Here is a 23,018-nt window from a genome sequence, read left to right on the forward strand (position 1 = left end):
CTAGTTGATTGAAGTCATGAAGGCCAGCAAGGGTCAGTATCTTCAATTCTCTGCTCCAGTTAGCCTGGTGTTTGAGGCTCAAAGGGGCTTAAATCCTGCAAAAATGATTCAAGAATGTGTGTTAGGTCAATCCTTACTTTTGAAAAAGCACTGGGAGTTTTACTACTGATTTACCATATCTGATATGTTGGGCTTTGTAGAGACTGCTAGTTTTTGCATTCCTTTTGTTTCCTTAAAAATCTTTAACTACTGAGGTTTTTGCATTTCTTTGTAATTTCCAACACCTTTTCAGAAATTCTGCAAGCAGGATGCTTGGGCAAGTAGTCCTGTTGGGCATAAATCACAAAAATAGATGCGGGCCTGAAATGATTTCTCTTGTGTCTTGAAAGCTATGCTTCATCTTTCTTTTTCTGAGGACCCCCTAACTCTGCTTACACAATGAGCAAGAGGCAGAACATTTTCTTACACAAGACGCATAGAGAAACATGTGGTGTTTGGCTGACACAGGAGCAGAGGCCCTAATGCCGAGAAAATCCAAGATCCAAGGACTAGGTACATGGATCAGTCTAAGATTGACACTGCACCAAGATAACAGAGACTACCTACCCACACAGTAAGCCTAGCGAGCACTGAATAACAAACAGCCATCTGTTGTTGGGGGGAGCAACAGCAAATACAGAAAGGGAGACATCTCACTGAGCAGGGACAACTTCAAGTTGAGTGTGGAGTTAAAAATTTGAAGTGGAGTACTCAAAAAGAAAGAGATTCCTTTTTAACATAACCACAAGAGTGTTCTTTTCTTTTTTTTTTTTTTTTTAATATAATTTATTGCCAAGTTGGCTTCCATACAACACCCAGCGCTCATCCCAACAGGTACCCTCCTCAATGCCCATCACCCATTTCCCCCTCTCCCCCACCCCCCCCCCCATCAACCCTCAGTTTGTTCTCTGTATTTAAGAGTCTCTTATGGTTTGCCTTCCTCCCTTTCTGTAACTATTTTTTCCCCTTCCCTTCTCCCATGGTCTTCTGTTAAGTTTCTTGAGATCCCACAATAGTGTTCTTAAGTTTATATACATTAACAATAATTCAAGAAGCTGGATTTTCAATGGCTCATGAAACAATAAGATTGTTTCAGGAAAACTTTGGTACTTAAGTCAGGGCAGCCTTATTGTAGAACTCTAGATTTTCATGGCTTCTATTTTCTGCTCCTAGAGATGACGTGATTGGACGCTCCTGACAGAGATGTTAATTCATACACTTTTATTCGCTAGGTATAATTCTGAGGAAGTTGGCAAAAAAAAAAAAAAGGACGTTTCTTATTAACATATTTATCTAAGATTTGTGACAGATGCTGACACTGTGAGTCCAAGGGTTTCTGGAAGGATCCATCACAAGTCTGGGGAAGGAAAAGAGGGTCATTCTGGTTCTCAAGTTTCCTATAGACTCTAAAAATAAAATGCAAATTCTGAAAATTATCCAGTAACTCAGCTTCATTGCTTCAACAGGGGTGAGTGGCCAAAAAAAAGGATGTGGGGCAGAGTCCATCAATTCTGAATGTCTGGGAGAGAAAAACAGCTGTTATCAAGTACAGTTATACTGACAGGGCTTTGAATTATTTCCTTGGTACAGGAAGGAAGCAGAGAAAGACTCTACATTTCTAACAGACTCATTCAAATGTACATAGAAAACAGGACAGGAGATTCACAGTACTGTTGAAAAAAAAATGTTGAATGTGCCTTCTTGCATATCACAGCCACCCAGTCAGGAAACTCAGCCTTGGATTTCTGTTTAGTAGTTATATAGAACTCTTCAGGCACCTGCAGCCTGTAGCTGGGGACCCAGCCACATTCTTTGTCCTCGAGCAGGTTTGGGATTGAATGGCTTGCCGTAATGTGTTTCTTTCCAATTTGAAATGAATGCAGAGATCTCATCATTGTGATTATTAAAAATTCCATTTTCAATAACTCAAGATGAGCTACTACAATTTGTACTAGCTCCAATATATTATATTTCTAGAGAAATAGTGGTGTTTTTAAGTCAATAAATAAATTGTAAAGATAACCTCATTGGGGTATTTAAGTTACTTTCACTGAAATCTTACATGGTTCATAATGTGCCAAAGAGATCTAAAACTCTTCTGGGTGACAATGTGGAAGGCCTTCAGAAAAAAAATATTGCCTTAAATAATTATGATAAAACTAACACACGCTCATTATGGACACTTTTGAGAGTATAGAAAATGTGATAGAAAAATTAAAGTCATTTAAAATTCCGCTGCCCAAAGATAACCATTTACTATAAATATTTTTACTCTAGATGATCCATCTGCATATGCCTCCGTATCAGTCTAACATATAAAATATACTTTTCATGTAACATTTATAGCCATTCTCCTTTGTACAATCCATCTTCAAAGTATTGGGTGTTCATTATAAAAGATGCAATTCAAGGAGCAATCAGAAAAATTCCAGCAAAACTTGTTCCCATTGCAACTATTCTACATTCAACAAATATTTACTGTCTGCTGTGTGTCAGACACTGTTTTTGAGTAGGATAAACAGGAAGAGATAGCAACATGTAACTCTGCCTCTCTCCTCTGCTCACCAGAAATAACTGAGAAAGTTTTTAAGGAATGTCTATACTCAGGGTTCAATTGATACTACTCATGAGTTTTGAGATTTTGCCCAAACATACCACCGATTTCTTTCATTCCTCATAGGTCTATATATACATCAGCAATGGTATGAAATTTTTCCATTTTTCCCAATGCTCCTTTATGAAAGGAAAGTAATAACTATTTTAAACAAATGATTCAAATTAGAGGGGAAGACACGTCACCAACTCCTTTATAAGGCAAAAGAAAATAATATTTATAAAGGAAAGCTAAGAGTAGTGAAAATATTTGTAATACAAATTACTTTTGGATTTGTGAATAGGAAATAAAAACACAAGGTAGAAAATAAAAATTATATAAAAGGAAATATAGTGAAAATATGTATAGTATATTTGGGAAAGTAACATTCCGTGTCACCTTTATCTCCACCAACCCTAGCAGTCTAGGGAAACCCTATTAAAATTAAATTTTTCCTTGGGTTATTTGTCTTTTTATCCTTAAGTTGTTCTTTATATATTCCAGATACTCAACCCTTAACAGATATATGATTTCCAGATAGTTTCTCCCATTCTGGGGGTTCTCTTTTTTACCTTCTTGATAGTATCTTTTGAAGTAGAAGAGATTTTAATTTTGATGAAGTCTAATCTATCTATATTTTCTTTAGTTACTTGTGTTTTGATGTCGTATTTTAAAACCATTGCCTGATTCAAGGTCACAAAGATCTACATCTATGTTTTTTTTCTAAGAGTTTTATGGTTTTAGTTTGCACATTGAGGTCATTGATCCATTTCAAGTTAATTTTTTAGTACGGTGGGAGGCAGAGATAACAGTTTCATTCTGTTGCATATGGATAACAAGACTGTGGGAGTCCCTAGCCAAAAGAAAGCTGAGGAGCTATACCAATATCAGATAAAGTAGGCATTAAACCAGGAATTATTAGAGATATAGAGCAACTCTTCAAAATGATTAAGTGCACAATCTACCAAGAAGATAGAACAATTCTATTTTTATATGCACCTAATAGCATGGCTTCAAAATATATCAAACATAAATCAGTAGAATTAAACCAGTAGAATTTGTTGATGTAAAAATCAACAAACAAATATACAACCACAGTGGCAGGCATTAACACACGTCTCAGTAGAAATGTAGAGAAAATATGACCAACACAATTAATATTCTTTACCTACTTTACATATCTCAGAACACTTTAACCTCAAACAACAGAATGTATATTCTTTTCAAATGCCCACAGAATACTGATCAAAGTTGACTATATTCAGGATCTTAAAGCAAGACTTAATCAGTTGCAAAGGATTTAAATCATTCAGAATACAGTCTCTGATCACAATAATATTAAGTGAGAATTCAATAACAAAAAGATAATTAAACTTCATTTTTGTACCTTGCTGGATAGAATAGCCATTTTTCAAGTGTATTGCTACAGAAGAACATCAAGGCAAAGCAGAGGTTTGCGGTGGGATAGATTTTCAGTCTCTGCATATAGCAGTGGGACATCCCACTTGTGAACCTTACTTCCTATTTGGGGACAGAAACATCTTATAGCCCCAGGAACCCTACACTCAGAGACTCAGATAAGAGCTGGTCTCTGGACTGGAGTGAGACAAAGAGAAATTTCAACCAGAAGAATTTCTATCATGCTCTGCCCTGGCCTGCTGTGGGCGTTCCTGGCCTCCTTTGGCTTCAGTAAGAGTGGCCGTAAACATGAGGCCTCAGCTGCCTCTTCTAGTTCGAGAATGGGACTCTGCAAGCTGTAACGGACAGGGATATTAAGAAGGAAGAGAGATGATGGGGAAATGAAATGCTATGTGGTTCTTTTCTTTCTCCTTGTGTCATAGATTAATCCAGTCCTCATGACCCATCTGAGACATTTCAGAGAACCAAACTTCCTTTCTTTTTCCATAGGATCCGGCATGGCTGAGAAAGTGATCCAAATGCAGAATACGGTAATAATTCAGGAAGGAAAAGCTGCCACCATGGAGTGCAAGTATGAAACCAGTTGGAGTAATTACTATACTTTGTATTGGTACAAACAGCCTCCCAGTGGAAGGATGCATTTCCTCATTTATCAGGATGAAAGCAACCCAAATGCAAAGCAGGGTCGCCTCTCCATGAACTTTCAAAAGACAGAAAAATCCATCGCTCTCACCATCTCTCTCGTACAACTGGCAGACTCGGCGGTGTATTTCTGTGCTCTCAGTAGTTCCACGGTAATAAAAATAATAGTGGAAGATGAACAGAAACCTTGGAGCTCCACAAAGGCAGCCACCTGCTTAGAGGCTTAGGAAAAACCCATGAACCACTGACAGGAAGAAGGAAGGCACTGTGGTAGCCCAGTTGAGACTTTCTAATGTAAACTTCCTTTCTATTAAAAAAATGTTCTCCTAATTGAGCTCAGTGTATAAAACAATATTGTCCCCTGAGATTGCCAAGTATTACATTTGTATCTTGGGTTAAAGTAAATCACCCAGTGCTTCTCTAATTGTCCCTAAACAGTTAGGCTTGTTAAAAAGGAAACAGAAGGCTCAAAATGGAGTCACTTGTGCTAAACCCCACATCAGTAAACCAAGACTTAATCCCTAACCTAACTGTAGTTCCAACCTTCCAGGAATGTAAACTTTAACCAGTTAACATGGAATTACCTAGCCAGCATTAGTGAGATAACCTGCCAGATAGATCCCCTCTGTTCCCCTTAGAAAAGCGACTTGCCTAAAACAATGCATTATTTGCTAATAGTTTCCTTTTTCTGCCCCCTTTTCACCAAATCCTATGCTAAACAACAAACAATGTGGGCTTTGGGAACTGCCTTCAAACACAGGAAGAAGAAAGTACTAAGGAAAGTGAAAAGAATTTGGTTGAGAGTGAGTTTTACAACTACTTCTGGGAGAAAAAACCTAACAGAAATAGTTCTAAAATCCCTGAGTGACTGAAAATAATTCAGTCTTTCATCTCAGAGTATTGTGGTAGGAAGGTCTTCACTGAGTCTTCCACTAGAGGGAGGTATCATAGACAAGGTATTTATCTTTAGACCTAAAACACAAACCTTGAAAGACTGTGGACAGACTTGGTTCCTAGTTCTAAGTAAAGAAGTTCATACACACGGTCACAAGAGGGGGCTGTTACGCCTGCAAACCAAAGCTCCTTCCAGACTGAGGGGGAGATTATCATTGAGTTGCGCAAAAATTTCACTTTCCTCCCCTGTCACCTTGCACTTCATAATCTCACGTGGAATGAGAACACAGCTTCAAGGACATAGGTAAACCTCTTACCCAATGCAGAGCAAAGAGCGGACCTCTCATGGGAAGAAAAGAGAGAGGTGATTAATAGTTTAATTTTTAATGGCCAAATATTGGCTCCTATAGTAAAGTGATAAGTTTAGTTATTAGAGCAGAGAAGGATGAAAAATTTTAATTTTATTCTATCCCATTTCTTTAATAACAACCATTTCTTTAGAATAAATAGGGAAACTCTTTTATGTTTATTTCCACCTCTTGTAAAATGGCTTCATTTCAATTAATCCCTTCTCATTCCTTCCTTCTTTTTAGCGGCCTCAATGCACACCACCACTAGGCTTGGAGACGAGAAAATATGTGTTGAAGATGGGCTCAGGTGGGATAGGAATAAGTACCATTCAAGTCATTGGTTTCTGTATCAAGACCAGAGGCATCCAACAACGTCTCTCTGGAAGAAGCTTAAAATATCATTTCAGGAGCCAACATGGAAGACCTGAATACCAGGCACCTTGGCTTTTTTTTTTTCACTTTGGCTTTTACACTGGATTCCAATTTTTTCTTTTCCTGTTAGAGTACGCACAGTAGTATCATATAACTGTGAAGTTATTTTTGTCATAAACTTGCAAATATTTTCTTCCAGTGTTACTGGATTTTTAGCTCAGCTTATGGTCATTTTTTTTTAACCAGAAAGAAGTTTCTAACTTTTGAAGTTAAATTGTTACTGCTCCTGAGATGTACTGTCTCTGGCTGAGCATACAGATAGGAATTCTCGTCTTCCTTATACAGTCCAGGGCTCAATATAGGTTTCTTGGATTAAAAAACAGGGCTCAATATAGGTTCCTTGGATTAAAAGACATTCATACCAGCTCAGCGGAACATCAAGTTACCAATTAGTGGTGGGTTTTGCCTTGTGCCACAAATGAGAGTTGGATAATCTCTTTGGGGATGATTTTGCTCATTCAGCTGCACTCAGACATAGCCAATTTGAGTTTGAGCCTTGAAAAGGATCTTAGTGTAAGCCCTTTAAATTAGGCCTGGACATTGGGAAAATATCCTTGTTCTCTTTTAAATTTTTTTGTTTAATCCTAGGGGTGGGAGTAGACCCAATCAAGAGACTGCTCTGTGTTCACCTGATGCTTGGCTTGGAAACACCCAAATGGAAAGCTGCCTGGCAGAGGGCTGTGTTACTGGCTGCCTAGGTCTTGCTGGGACCTCCCCCAATGTAGGCTAAGATACAGATCCTGAGCTCTGCGACCTGGGACTCCAGTTTGCACTTGAACTATGAGATCACTGACGGGATTAGCTATTCTCCTAACTTTAGGTAAGTGATCTAGGTCTAACAAAGAGAACTTTCTCAGCTAAAGCAAAAGGCAGGCATCTGTTTCTTCTATTTCTACCACTATACTTACCAAATGACTGGCAAAATTTGCATTTATACACTTCTGTTCATCTATGTTTCTCTAGAGAGTGTCTCTGAGTATCATTGCGAGGAGCAAATCATACTCCCCATTTACAGAAGACCTCCTGAGTCTCACAGCTCTCAGGCTGTAAGGAGTTTTGAGGTCCTTGAGATCAAGTGTCACGGAACACAGAAATTTATCTTTGGCCTTGTGGATCTGGAGGGATCAATAATACATGCCAGTAATATTTCTCCTGTCCTGTGTAGCACACACAAAAATGCTTAGGTTTTGGGACAAGGCCAAGAGGAGAGTTCTGGGAGTGCTTGTGAACCTGACCTTAGAGGCACCCACAACTGACCACCCAGAGCTAATCTATTGGTTCTCAACCCCTCAGGTATTATGAGCGATGCTAAGACCACACAGCCAAATGCAATGGAGAGTACAGAAGAGGAAACTGTACGCCTGCCCTGCAACCACTCCACAATCAGTGGGAATGAGTACATACATTGGTATCGACAGATTCCCCACCATGGGCCAGAGTATTTGATTCATGGTCTAAAAGACAATGTGACTAATGGAATGGCCTCTCTAACCATCGCAAAAGACAGAAAGTCCAGTACCTTGGTCCTGCCCCGGGTTACCCTGAGAGATGCCGCCGTGTACTACTGCATCGCCAGAGACACACACTGGGACAGATGGGGCCGCACCTGTACACTATCTGCCTGGCGGAGAGGGGAGGGGAAGGGGGGGAAGGGAAGCAGCAGCTGTCATCTCAAGAGGTCACTGCACAAGAATGAGCAGGAGCCCAGTAGAAGAGATGTAAAGAAGAAAAGGGGGAAGAGGTGAAGAGAAGATTGTAAGGAAGTCAAGGAAGAAAGAATAAAAGGATCAAAGAGGATGCAGAAGAAGGGCTTAGTTATTAAAGGGAAGGACTAAAACGCTTGCAAGGAAACGAAGAGACACAATTGTAAACCTTCCATAAAGGGAAAGGGAAATGAGAATTTGCCATAGCTCTTTGGTTTTTTTAAATTTATTTTTAATTAATTAATTAATTAATTAATTAATTTTAAATCCAAGTTAGTTAACATATAGTGTAATAATGGCTTCAGGAGTAGAATTTAGTGATTCATCACTTACATATAACACCCAGTGCTGCCATAGTTCCTTATCTTCATCAAATGTTGCTTACTATATAGGTCTCCCCAAAACAGGTGGGAACAACCATTGGGTTGTCTCACAGACTTTCTTCACTCAGATCGGAGGAGGCACCCAACCTCTGGATATCGCACCAATTAGTCCTTCCAACTTCTCAAAAATGGGAGTGAATTTCAGAAACTGATTCGTTTGCCCTTGAGAAAAATTTGTAATTTTCTTTGTTGCTTATCTGTACAACACACATCACTGGGATAGAGGCAATTTGGGGAAAGGGGTAACTATAGGACAAATATGTGGATATTTCATTTTTAGGTTTTATGCTAAGATATTATTATTACACAACACACACACACACAAACACACACATCTTCTCTCATTGCAAAAGACTCAAGATATTATTACATAAGGACGTAGAGCAAAGCCTGAAAGTCCAACACTGACTCTCCCAATCTCCACTTCATTTCCTTCTCAGCTCCTATGATAACCCATTTTGACATCTTAGAGTATGTCTTGACAATCTCATCCCCTTTCATTTATAAGAGCGTTCATATAAATACCCAATTCCCTTATATAAATTGGACTATACCATGTGTATTTTCCTGCAGCTTGGGTTTTTTTTTATGTAAAAATGTATTCTTGAGGGGGGCCTGGGTGGCTCAGTTGGTTGAGTGTCCGACTTCGGCTCGGGTCATGATCTCACAGCTCATGAGTTCGAGCCCCACGTCGGGCTCTGTGCTGACAGCTCAGAGCCTGGAGTCTGTTTCAGATTCTGTGTCTCCCTCTCTCTCTGCCCCCGACCCACTCACATTCTGTCTCTCTCAAAAATAAATAAACATTAAAAAAATTTAAAAATGTATTTTTGAGATGTGCTCATAGACACACATGTGCACACACAGACTTTCTAGCATGACTGCATAAAAATTTAATTAACCTGCACACTTACTAATAATATTTAAATTTTTTTACTTCTCTTAGTTTTCTTAACCAGAATCATAAATCAACAAATATATATACATATGATATATATACATATATATTTATATATGGATGATTTCTTAGAAGTGAAATTGCCAGTCAAAGGATATGCCTATTTTATATTTTTACAGATATTGAAAATTTGCCTTCCAAAATGGCTCTACCAGTCTACAATGCAAAACACAGCATATGGGAAACCTATTTCGCTGCATTTTGGTTAACACTATTATCTATGTGTTTTAGAATTTAGACACCTTGCAAGTATTTTGTTGGTTTCATTTGCATTTTCTTGATGGTTCAACAACATAGGGTAGTTGAACAACTTAGCTTGTGTGTTTGCACTTTTATAGATTATCTTTTTCTTATTTGTAAAAATTCTTTTTAATAATATGAATTACTTTCCCTGTTATATATATTGCACAGACTTTCTCCAAATGTACTACATCTTTTAAGTTTGCTTATTCAATGATTATTGGGGATATTGTAATTTTTATACCATCAAATCTAAGCCTTCTAGGAAGACTTTACCTATCTCAAGTTGATAAATTGAAATTCTTACATTTTCTTCTAATCAAGAACATTCTTTTAATCCGTTTGAAGGAGGAACTTGTGCGCCCTGCTAGGGTTCGATATTTGATGAGGGGAGACAGGACTCTTGATCAAAATGATGGACTCCACAATTCTGCACTTTACTTGTATAGAAGAGATGCCATGTAAGTTGAATTTCAAAATCAAAAAGTAACAGACTTACTGATTTAAAAAAAACCTTACTGTTTGTTATGGGTTGAATTGTGCCACCCTCCCAACACACACATGAGATTCAAACACACACACACACACACACACACACACACACACACACACACACACGTTGCAGTCCTAACCTCCAGTACTTCAAAATATGACCTTATTTGGAAATAGGGTCTTTACAGAGATAATCAAGTTAAAATCAGATCATTATGGGTGGGCCCTAACCCAACATGACTTCTATCCTTATAAAAGAGAAAAATTTGGAGACAGACACACACAAGGCAAATGCCTTGTAAACATGAAGGCAGAGATTAGAGTAATGAGCCTTCAAGCCCAGAAGAGAGGCATGGAACAGATCCTTCTCTCATGCCCCTCAGAAGGAAATAATCCGCTGACATCTTGACTTTAGACTTCTAGGCTCCAGGGCTGTGAAACAATTTATTTCTGTTTTTGGAGCTGTGGCGTTTGTGGTACTTTGTTCCAGCAGCCCTAGCACACGCTACATTGTTCAAATTCCTTCCAAGTGGGTGAGATCTAGGATAGGAACCCTCCCGCCTCCCCATCAGTCAGCCAAGGTGCCCTTCCACACTTGTGCCTGTGATGTTCTTCACTCGAAGTGACACATCTATTTTATTCCTTTCCCTAAAAGAAGCTGCTCAGGAAAATGCTCTCCTCAGAAGGCAAAATAAAGGCATTCCCACATAAACTCAGATTGAGAAAATCCATTGCTAACAGGGATCTGCTTAACAAGAAACACTAAAGGAAGGTTTTCAAAATGAAATGAAATTATATTAGTACACTTGAAACTAATATAACACTGTATGTGAATTAGACTTCAATTAAGAAGAGAAGAAGGAAGGAAATGATATCAGATGGTAATTTTTAAAAATATAGTCTCAAAAAGAAATCACCCATCTTGGGGCTCAAACTCATGACCCCAAGATCAAGAATTGCATGCTCTATTGACTGAGCCAGCCAGGCAGCCCTCAGATGGCAATTTGAATGCATCTAAAGAAATAAAACGCACAAGTAAAAGTAATTATAATTATACAAGTAAATATATACAAAGGAAGTATACATATGTTTTTCTTTCATTTTCTTAATTGATTTAAAAGAAAATTGCATGAAACAATAAGTTTCAAACTGTATGGCATACTTATAGTTTATAAACTTATAACATATGTAATAATAACAAAAGAAGGGGGCAGGGAACGGAATCATTTGGGACAAAAGGAAAGACATCAGACAATAATGCAAAACCACAGGAAGAACACTGCAAATAGTCAATATTTGGATTATTATAAAAGGCCCTTTAAATATGTTTTCTCCTTTCTCTTCCTAATTTTTAAAAAAGAAGATAGTAGAAGGTAAAAATTATAATGCACTATTGTTGGGCTTATAGCATATATAGACATGATATATATGACAGGAATAGCCCAAAGGAGGAGGGAAGAAATTGAGCTACCTTAGAGCAAAGTTTCTGTGTTTTATTGCAATTAAGTTAGCATTAATCTAACAGCGATTGTAATAAATTAAGACGTACATTGCAGAAACTTCCGGTTTCAGTTTCCACATGGAGGGAGCTTGGAAGTCATCACTCCATTCTTAATTTTTTTTTTTTCTTCAATGTTTTTATTTATTTTTGGGACAGAGAGAGACAGAGCATGAACGGGGGAGGGGCAGAGAGAGAGGGAGACACAGAATCGGAAACAGGCTCCAGGCTCTGAGCCATCAGCCCAGAGCCCGACGCGGGGCTCGAACTCACGGACCGCGAGATCGTGACCTGGCTGAAGTCGGACGCTTAACCGACTGCGCCACCCAGGCGCCCCAATCACTCCATTCTAATAACAAGTAAAAAGCTGAACAAACTGAAAAACTATCAACTCTTCTTGGTGAGGAGGCCACAGGCCAACGGGCCACACCCTAGACTGGAAAGACAGGCAAATACTACTACAGGGATTCACTGTTTACTGGAGCAGAGATTCACAAACAGAAACCACCTCAGGAGCCAAAGCCTGATAGGAAAACCTGAATTGTAATTCATGAATTGCTGGAGGCTCAGTGTGGACAAGTCTGAGAATTAAAAACTCCAGGAGGCCCCGGTAACAGGGTGTGCCCACAGTTTTGTGAAATAGATCTCCAAAGGTTTTCCAAAGTAAATTTCAGAGAAAAATCCCTTTCTGCTTCTGGCAGGTGGTGGCAGGAGGGGTGGGGGGTGGGGTGGAGGGGGGACTGGCAAGGGCACTCTGTTCAAAAAAAATTTTTTAATGTTTATTTATTTTTTTGAGAGAGAGAGAGCACAGGAGCCAGTGCAAGCAGGGGAGGAGCAGAAAGAGAGGGAGACACAGAAGCAGAAGCAGACTCTAGGCTCTGAACTGTCAACACAGAGCCCAGTGCTGGGCTCAAACCCATAAACTGTGAGGACATAACCTGAGCCAAAGTCAGACCGTTAACTGACTGAGCCACCCAGGTGCTCTGCAAGCATCAAATCAGATACAGCAAGGATGCTGGAATTATCAGACCAGGAATTTAAAACAACTATAATTTGCTAAAGAACTTAATGGATAGGGGTCCCCCCGGGTGGCTCAGTTGGTTGAGCATCCCATTTCAGCTCAGGTCATGATCTCACTGCTGGTGGGTTCAAGCCCTGCATTGGGCTCTGTGCTGACAGCTCAGAGCCTGGAGCCTGTTTTGGATTCTTTGTCTCCCTCTCTGCCCCTCTCCTACTCCTTCTCTGTCTCTCAAAAATAAATAAATGTTTAAAAAAAATTTTTTAATGAAAGAACTTAAAAAAAAAGAACTTAATGGATAAACTAGACTGCACGTAAGAACAGATGGGCAAGGTAAGCAGGGAGATGGAAAGCCTAAGAAAGAACCAAAAAAGGAATGCCAGAGAAGACAAATACTGTATCAGAAATGAAAAATGCCTTTGATGGACTTATTAGTAAATTGGACACAGCTGAGGAAAGACTCTCCGAGCTAGATGGTATATTAATAGAAGCCTTAAAAATTGAAGAGCAAAGAGAAAAAAGACTGAAAAAAAGGAACAGAATGTCCAACAACTGTGGCGACTACAAAGGTGTGACATACACATAATGGAAATACCAAGGGTAGAAGAAAGAGAGAAAGGAACAGAAGAAAGATCTATGCAATGAATGAGACCAAAAGAAAAAAGAAAAGACAATCATATGCGCAAAGAAAAAGAAACTCCTGGTTTACAAACAACATAATTGTCAATGCAGTGAATCCTACAGAGTCTGTGATTTTAAAAAGCTACTATAGGGGCTCCTGGATGACTAGGTCTTAGTTTCAGCTCAGGTGGTTATCTCATGGTTCGATTAGTGAGTTAGAGCCCTACATGTGGCTCTGTGCTGACAGTGCGAAGCCTGCTTGGGATTCTGTGTCTCCCTCTCTCTCTCTCTCTGCCCCTCCCCCTGCTTGTTCTCTCTCTCTCTCAAAAATAAATAAACATTAAAAAAATTTAAAAAAATTTTAAAGCTACTATATAGCTATCAGTCAGTTTGGCAAAGTTACAAGATACAGTCTCAAAATACCAATTGTACTGTGTTTCTATGTTTTAATAATAAACAATCAAAATTGAAATAAAATATAATACATATCATACAGTTTATAATGGCATCAACAAACTAAATTTAGCAGCCAATTTGACAAAAATGTGCTACACTTGTACACTGAAAGATATACAAAAATTTCTGAGGGAAACTTCAGAGCTAAATAAATGTAGAATTATTGTATTCATGGCTTGGAAGACCCATATTAAATGTTAATTCTCTCCAAATTGATTTACATATTCAATGTAATGCCAATCAAGATCCCAGCAGAAAGTTCTGTTGATATTGACAAAAGGATTGTAAGGTATGCATGAAAGTTAAAAGGGACTATGTTAGTAAAAATATTTTGAAAGCAATAGCAAATTTAAGGAACCAACACTACTAATATTATTGTTTTTATGAAAATACAATAATTGAGAAACTATGGGATCGATGTAAAAGTAGACAAATGTAACACTGGAACAGAATAAAAGGTCCAGAAATAGGCTCACACATATATGGTCCATTGATTTTCAGTAAAAGTACCATAACAAGTCAATGAGGAAAAAATAATCTTTTTAACAAATCATGCTTAATAGCTTAATAGCATGGTTGGATAGCCATATTCAAAAATATAAACCTTAACCCTTAGCTCACACAATATAAAAAATTGACTCCAAATAGATTAGAGAACTAAATGACAGGGCTAAAACTGTGAACTCCTAGAATAAAACAGCAGGGAAAATCTTAGATACTTGGCAAAAATCAATTAATTATGATGCAAAGGATACATGACATAAGATTTTAAAATCTACACAAGTGAAAAATAGAACTACCATATGATCTAGCAATCCCACTTCTGGGTATATGTACAGAGGAAGTGAAGTCAGGATCTCAAAGATATCTGTATTCCCATGTTCATTGCAGCATTATTCACAATAGACAAGACACGGAAGTAACCTAAATGTCCATTAACAGATAAATGGATAAAGAAAATGTGGGGGCGCCTGGGTGGTTCAGTCAGTTAGGTGTCCGACTCTTGATCTCAGCTCAGGTCATGATCTCACAGTTTGTGAGTTCGAGCCCTGCATCGGGTTCTGTGCTGACAGTACAGAGCCTGCTTGGGATTCTCTCTCTCCCTCTCTCCTGCCCATCCCCCACTCTTGCTCTCTCAAAATGAATAAATAAACTTAAAAATGTGGTGTTTACATACAGTAGAATATGATTCAGCCTTTTTTTTTTAATTTTTTTTTCAACGTTTATTTATTTTTGGGACAGAGAGAGACAGAGCATGAACGGGGGAGGGGCAGAGAGAGAGGGAGACACAGAATCGGAAACAGGCTCCAGGCTCCGAGCCATCAGCCCAGAGCCTGACGCGGGGCTCGAACTCACGGACGGCGAGATCGTGACCTGGCTGAAGTCGGACGCTTAACCGACTGCGCCACCCAGGCGCCCCTGATTCAGCCTTTTAAACAGAATAAAACCCTGCCACTTGTGACAAATGGATGAACCTGGAAGACATTATGCTAAATGAAATAAGCCAGACAGAGAAGAACAAACATTACATGATCCCCTTATATAACAAATCTAAAAATCATCGAATTCATAGAGGCAAAGGATAGAATAGTGGTTGCTACCGGCTGGAGGAAGCAGGAGTGGGGAGATGTTGGTCAAAGGGCACAAAGTTTCAAATATGCAAGATAAATATGTCATAGAGATCTACTGCAGAGCACAGTGCCTATAGCTAACAATATTATATTGTATACTTTAAAATTTGCTAAGAGAGTAGACCTCTGTTTAGTGTTTCTATCATAAAAAAAATAAAAATTTAAAAATAGAGAGCAGGAGGAAACTTTTGTAGGTATGGATATATCTATGGCATTGATTGTAAGGATAGTTTCGTGAATACAGACTTATCTCCAAACTCACCCAGTTGTATACATTAAACACATATAGCATTTTGCATGTCAATCACACCTCAATAAAGTGGGTTTAAAAAAATCAGTACCGTGGACTTCACAATATTAAAAATGTTTTCTCTTTAGGGATGCCCAGATGGCTTAGTTGGTTAAGCATCCAACTGTTGTTTTTGGCTCAGGCCATGCTCTCACGGTTCATGAGATTGAGCCCCACATTGGGTTCTGTGCTTACAGTACAGAGTCGGCTTGGAATTCCCTCTCTGCCCCTCCCTCGTGCATACACACACACACACACACACACACACACACTCACACACACACACACACACACACACACACACACTCTCTCTCTCTCTCTCTCTCTCTCTCTCTCTCTCTCCCTCTCAAAAATAAATAAACTTAAAAAAATGTTTGTTCTTTAAAAGACATTGTTAGGAAAATAGAAAACAGAAGCCATAGCCTAGGAGAAAATCTTTGCAAAACATATACCTAAAAGCAGACCTATATCTAGAATATATATTTTAAAAGCTCTCAGAACTTAATAAGGACAGTCAATTTTTTTAATGGGTTAAGGATTTGAACAAACACTTAACCAAACCAAACAAAAACCCTATGTATAGTAAATAAACACGTGGAAAAAATGCTAGCATCATTATTCTTAAGGAAAATGCAGATTAAAATGACAGGATACCACTACATACTTACTAGAATGGCTAAAATATAAGTGACAGACCATATCAAGTATTGGTGAAATCTTGGAGAAACTGGAACTCTTACACTGTTGGGAATGTAAATGGTACAATCACTGAGAAAGCAGTTTCACCGTTTATTAACAAGTTAAACATGAACCCACCATTTAGCCTAGCAATTACACTTCTGGGTTCTAACCCAAAAGAAATTACAGTTTATGTCTATATAAACAATTATAAGTGAATCTTCACAATTGTTTGGAAAACGGTAATTGGAAATAACCAAGAAGTCCATCAACAGGTGAATGGATAAATACATTGTGGTATAGCTACACAATGGAATACCAGTCAACAATGAAAATGAATCAGTTACCGATAAATGTAACAACATGGATGAATCTCAAAAGAAATATGCCAAAAGACACCAGATGAGAGAATACACACCCTATGATTCTATTTACATAAAATTCTAGAAAATGCAGGCCATTTTAGTAAGAGAAGGCAGACCACTGATTGCCTGGGGCTGAATAGGGGTTGGAGTGAAGTGCCAGGAAAGTATACCAGAGGGGTTAAAAAGGAGCACGATGAATAGGGTCACAAGGTGGGGGGGGATCTGAGGAGGTGCATATACTCAGTATGTTGTGATAATGATTTCACATTTGGACGGGTGAAGCAGAGCAGAGACTCAGTGTTTTAGAAGATAAAATTATGGAGAATAATGTAGCAGAAAAAAGAGGGAAACAAAGGCAAAAGATCAAGATCCAAGACTTAGAGAGCTCAGTGACTTATGACTTCACATTTGTATGCCCATGTCAAAAATTATCAAATTGTACATTTTAAATATATGCAGTTTATTATGTCAAGTATGCCTCAATAAAGCAGTTTTTTTTAAATTTTTTTTAACATTTATTTATTTTTGAGACAGAGAGAGAGAGAGAGCATGAACAGGGGAGGGGCAGAGAAAGAGGGAGATGCATGATCTGAAACAGGCTCCAGGCTCTGAGCTGTCAGCACAGAGCCCGACACGGGGCTCAAACCCACGGACCGCGAGATCCTGACCTGAGCTGAAGTCAGACGCTTAACCGACTGAGCCACCCAGGCGCCCCTGAAAGACCTAAATCAAAAGCAGGCAGAACTAAATGTTGAAAACCAATTAATCAGTGTTATAGAGAGCAGAATTTTTCATTTTCCTTTTATTACAAGGGGAAACTGTTTCAAGCATGCAAAGGTAACAGGATATTTTCTATATCTAATAATAAATACCATACCTGGTGTAATAAATAAGTGTACCTCATATATATAAATTAATTTTGGAAGTCCTCCATTATTCAATATTTCTCAGTCTGGCCAAAAGGTGGCAGTGTTTAAAAAGTGTTTCAGTTCAGGTTTGTGCAGCGCTGGAAGAACAGGAAAACAAGTCTGGTCTCTGGCTCAGTCTCCTCCCACCCATGAGAGACCCCTGAGCTAAAGTAAACTGTGCTGTGAAAGCTCGTATGACAACATCTGATCGGGCTGTGTTTTCTGATGAACCAAAGGATGGAGACTCTCCTCCAAGTACTCATAGGGATATTAGAGTTGCAAGTGGCCTGTAAGTATACGGTTCATCTAGGAGAGTCAGGGGATGGTGACAGCTCCCGGAGGGCAGGAATTGAGTCCTCTTCTTGTCCCGGGTAGGCCCATTTGAGAGCCAGTTACATGTTGGAAAGATAGACAATATTCTATGTTGATGTGATAACGTTGTTCCTGGGGGGAGGTGAAGAGCTCGGCGGAGAAAAACCATCCCTACTGGGGTCATGATGATCTTACGCCGGTCTTCTGTATTTTCTTTATATTGTCTCTTTGAACAGGGGTCAGTAGCCAAGAACTGGAGCAGAGTCCACGTTCCCTGATCATCCAAGAGGGAGAAGATTTCACCATAAACTGCAGTTCATCAAAGACTTTCTATACCCTGGGCTGGTACAGGCAAAAGAATGGTGAAGGTCTAAGCTCCTTGATGATGTTACAGAAAAGTGGGGAAGAAAAGAGTCATGAAAAAATTACTGCTAAGTTGGATGAGAAAAAGCAGCAAACTTCCCTGCATATCACAGCCTCCCAGCCCAGCCACTCAGGCATCTATCTCTGTGCAGGAGATACACTGTGATCTCCAGACCTGTGCAGGCTGTCCCCAAACATGCAGCTGGGCCACAGGTGCTCTGTTGACACAGGGCTCCGAAGGGGTGACTGGACGCTTGCCAAGATGAGAAGCCTTAGGAAGATGCCTTAGTCTCATTGCAAAACAAAAACAAAAACAAAACAAGGAAACAAAAGCAAAAATTCAAACAAAAAAATAAAAAACAAAAACACACACAAGAAGAAGAAAGTTCTGGAGTGAGAGTAGGGGAAGCTCTACCTTGATTCCCTAATTTCATTTGATTTTCTGTCTAGGTAATTCGTACCTTTTAGTAGATAGAACCTCAAACTGGGATAAGAATGGCATGGATTTCAGTGATTTTTGCAATAACTGTGCACAAACCTTGTGCCTTTAGTGTCCCAAGGAAACTCTTTCCCTTCTGCTACTCACTCAGCTTATTAACAGAAAGAAATTCTGAGTCACTTAGGAGATTCCTTGTGGCATTTTAGGCCTATACCATGAGAATCAGGGCAGCAATATTGTCGCACTGGGAGGAGTCAGGGGCAATATTTTTTTCCTAAGTTTATATTACAAATATAGAGATAGACAAATGGATGGATAGATAAATGACAGAGAGACCGAAAACAGTTCTCAGACTGCCCCTCTCTTCTCCAACAATAGGGCCTCACCCGTTCTCACTGCCCATTGGCTGCAGCCCCTCACTCTGATGTAGTTTCAAAAAGAAACAAATTATATTTCATCCTTGCAGCAGCGTTCATCTTACAGACATTTTTCCCACTTGTCTTATCCATTGTCTTTGATAAAAGATGTGCACTTAAGGCCAGATGCACATGCAGAGATTTTGTCCTTAGTTTTTCCCCATCCCCACACCTTTATGAACCTCCCTCCTATCAGCCACTCCTGCTTTTCCCCAAACTCCTAATGTACTCTGCGACCTTTTAACACCCTTTTGCCCACCCAAAGCCTAATGTTTCCAGTCACCAAATTGCTTTCCAAAATCTTCTCCCACTTTATCGATTCCATATCCATTTCCCAGCTCAGTCTCCAAAATGAAGTTGGTTTGTAACCTAACATCTCAGTGCAACATTCTAGATTAGCTCTCCCTGGATTGCTTGTATTTGAAAAGGGAACATTGGAGGAGATTCAAAGGGAGTCACCTCCAATGGTGCCCTTTCTCTTAGGGTGACTGTTGGAGAGAAAGGAGATTTTGTGTCAAATGCTGTTTCCCACACTGCTAAACCATAGTGTACCCATCTGGGGTGGCTCCCGTGGGCAAGGGTACAGGCACCACACTGCAAAAAAAATTTTTTTAAATATGTTATTATTCAAATTTGCTTAGAAGGATAATATAATCCAGAAAAGAAAAAGAACAGAGATTCTATTGCTTGACACTACATACAGTAATTTGTAGTATCTCTTATCTAAGATAGACACAATCTACGTACAATCATTGTGATAGATGTGTGCAACACACAACATTGAAAGAACCATGGCCATTTAGATTCAATACCATAAAAGGCATAGAATGACAGATATTATTATATTCATTTTACTCATGGGAAAGCTGAGTGAGAGAAGATATTAGCATCAATGAATGCTTTTGAAAACTGGAATTCTAGGGGAACACATTGGACGCCACAGCTACTCCAGAGACATAGAGGCCACTCGCCTATCACGTGATGAATCCTTACCTTGCCTGCTTCCTTTTAGTAGGTGCCTCTGAACAAATTTTCGGAAGCCAGAAGGCAGGTTGTGCTCTGCATTCCGTAAAATGCATATCAGAAAATGATGGAGATGTGGAAATCAAAAAGAATGAAATCTTGCCATTTGCAACGATGTGGATGGAACTACAGTGTATTATGCTAAGTGAAATAAGTTAGGCAGCGGAAGACCAATATATGATTTCACTTATATGTGGAATTTAAGAAACAAAACAGATGAACATAGGGGAAGGGAACCAAAAACAAGATAAAAATAGAGAGGGAGGCAAAGCATAAGAGACTCTTAAATACAGAGAACAAACTGTTAATGCAGGGGAGATGGGTGGGGGATGGACTAAATGGGTGATGTACTTGGAGGGCATTTGTTGGGATGAGCACTGGGTGTTGTATGTAAGTGATGAATCACCAAATTCTACTCCTGACACCAATACTACACTGTATGTTAACTAATTTGAATCTAAACTTAAAAAAATTAAAAAATGATGGACACTGGGTTACTCTGCTCCTGACCCCACCAGGTAACTGAGACCTTTTTTGAGTCTCAAATCTCTCCACTGGGACAATGTATGCAGCCTATGTATCAGTGTCCTGCACTTAAAAGTGGTGGCTTCTCATATTTACTTTAGTTTATTTTATTTTTCTGGGGTTCCTGATTGGTATCTTTTTTCTCCTCCAACTTTAAATAGTAATAATCTACACTTTTTTGGCAGGGTTTTCATTCTGCACAAGCTCACTAAAGCCATTTGCTGTGCTTGATTTTCTGGCAGAGTCATTCTAGTTAGAAAATTATCTGAACAATTAAATTAGAATACATAGCAACTGTATTTCTTAGGTTGTAGTTTGCACACTTAAGACATATATGGGTCCTCTCATTAACCTCAGTGTTTTTGAAAGTTTTCCTACAAATTCCTGCTAACAGCTAGGAGAGTGAGGCTGTATGCTCATAGGCCCGTGAGATGTTGTCTACTATAGAGATGATATCTCTTTGAAATCTCATGTTCTGTCTTTAAAAATTCATGTGTCACATTCTATTCTGTAATATGCCCTCATTTGTTTCAAAATACCAAAAAAAAAAAAAAAAAAAAAAAAAAGCTTTAAATTCAGGATCCAGAAAAGTATGACATGCTTATCCCAGTGCTTACTGTCACCCTTCATACACTGCTACCTGGCCTGTTCTCTGTTAGGGGACATAAATATTCTGCCAGCAATCTCAAGAAAATGGGGGTGCTTTCAAGCCCTAAGACATCAGGGCTTCATGGAGAACTGGAACAGTGGCTCATCATCAGGGAGACTGCAACAGCCACCTTGATGATTACAAGGGGGCAGTAGATCTAGTGATAAACTTGACCTGTCCTCTTTATGCCTCCCACATAACATTAAAGATTACCAGATTAATGCAAATTTGTTTTTATCTAAAAGGAGATGTCCTGGTTTTTTGTTTATTCTGTTTGCTTTGTTTCTTTTTTAAAAAATGCATTACTTTAATAAAATATTGCAGCGTCACTAAAAAGCAAGAAAGGGCACCTGGCTGGCTCAACTGGTGGGGCTTGTGACTCCTGATCTCAGAGTTGTAAATTCAAGCCACACATTGGGTATAGAGAAAGAAAGAAAGAAAGAAAGAAAGAAAGAAAGAAAGAAAGAAAGAAAGAAAGAAAGAAAGGAAGAAAGGAAGGAAGGAAGGAAGGAAGGAAGGAAGGGGGAAAGGAAAGGAAAGGAAAGGAAAGGAAAGGAAAGGAAAGGAAAGGAAAGGAAAGGAAAGGAAAGGAAAGGAAAGGAAAGGAAAAGAAAAGAAAGGGAGAAAAAAGAGAATGTTAGGTTGCCAGTATTTTTGCTTTAGGAAAAGGAATAGAGAAGAAACAAGGTAAATATACACACAGAAGTAACCCTCTGGCAAACCTAGACCTACAATTAGCATTGACCCTAAAAAAGCCCTGCTTTCCTAAGTCTAAGAAGCACAATGGGATAGAAAATGAATGCCCTGGTCAGTACAAGGTAGGAAGCTCATTTATGTAAATCAAGATAGAAGCTACAAGGTGTTCCTCAGGCACTCAGCCGAGATCCTCGAGATCCTCGGCATTTGAAACTCCAAGTTGTCAGATCATTTTTTTTTCTTAAAGACAAAACTTCCCCTCTAAAATTCCATTCTATAAAAATGAGCCTTTGCTATTATTCAAAGTTTTATTTTCTTCTTTTAAAAAAGTCAGAATGTTCACCCTACTCTGTCAGTAAGCAACGGTAACCTTTTTCCTGCATTGTCACTGTCAGGGTCCTTTTCTCTTTTCATTCTCGTCTCTGCCTTTCATGTTAAGGTAATCTTGTCAAATGCCCTGTGATCCCAGATGCTCATTCATACTTAGTGGGATATGAACGTGGGATCTGAGCAAAGGAGGTGGCTCTGGTTCCTCTGTTTTTCAGTATTTGCCTCATTTAGTTCTCAATTGAACTTGGTATCCCAGACTCTTATATGCCTCTTTAGTCAATATCTTTAGAAAAAAAATAGGGTTTTTTTTTTCTCCATGAAAGCAGGTGGAAAGGAGTGGACATCTGACTTTTCCAGGTCAGGATGGGAGATCTGAGAGTATAACTTGATACTTTATACTTTATACCTGGTACATTCTGTTTAAAGTTCCCTTACCCTGCACCCCTCACTCTGATCTTCTGAAGTATCAAGTGCCCAAATTCTCGAGATTTTCAGAGCACCTGGGTTTTTGTTGGCATTGCCCTCTGTGGGCCCTTAGGATTCAACTTTCTTCAGTCATCTAAACCAGTTACCAGTTATCTGTTCACAATCAGTTCCCTAAACATCTTACAGGCCGTCATCATCTCTTGTCTCTGTTCTATATGTCCTTTGAGGTTCGT

At 39.0% G+C, this 23,018-nt stretch overlaps 1 long non-coding RNA gene and 1 gene segment (V, D, J or C); both read left to right on the plus strand.

Moving 5' to 3' along the window:
- The window catches only part of LOC101082918, a 425,870-nt gene that overhangs the window by 13,541 nt on the left and 389,311 nt on the right, over positions 1-23,018 (plus strand).
- On the plus strand, positions 17,694-18,323 carry LOC123386009. Its single transcript, XR_006599388.1, has 2 exons — positions 17,694-17,895; positions 18,155-18,323. It is a non-coding gene; the product is annotated as an uncharacterized LOC123386009 (long non-coding RNA).

This window comes from Felis catus, chromosome B3 (genome assembly GCF_018350175.1).
Source record: "Felis catus isolate Fca126 chromosome B3, F.catus_Fca126_mat1.0, whole genome shotgun sequence".
Lineage (NCBI taxonomy): Eukaryota > Metazoa > Chordata > Mammalia > Carnivora > Felidae > Felis > Felis catus.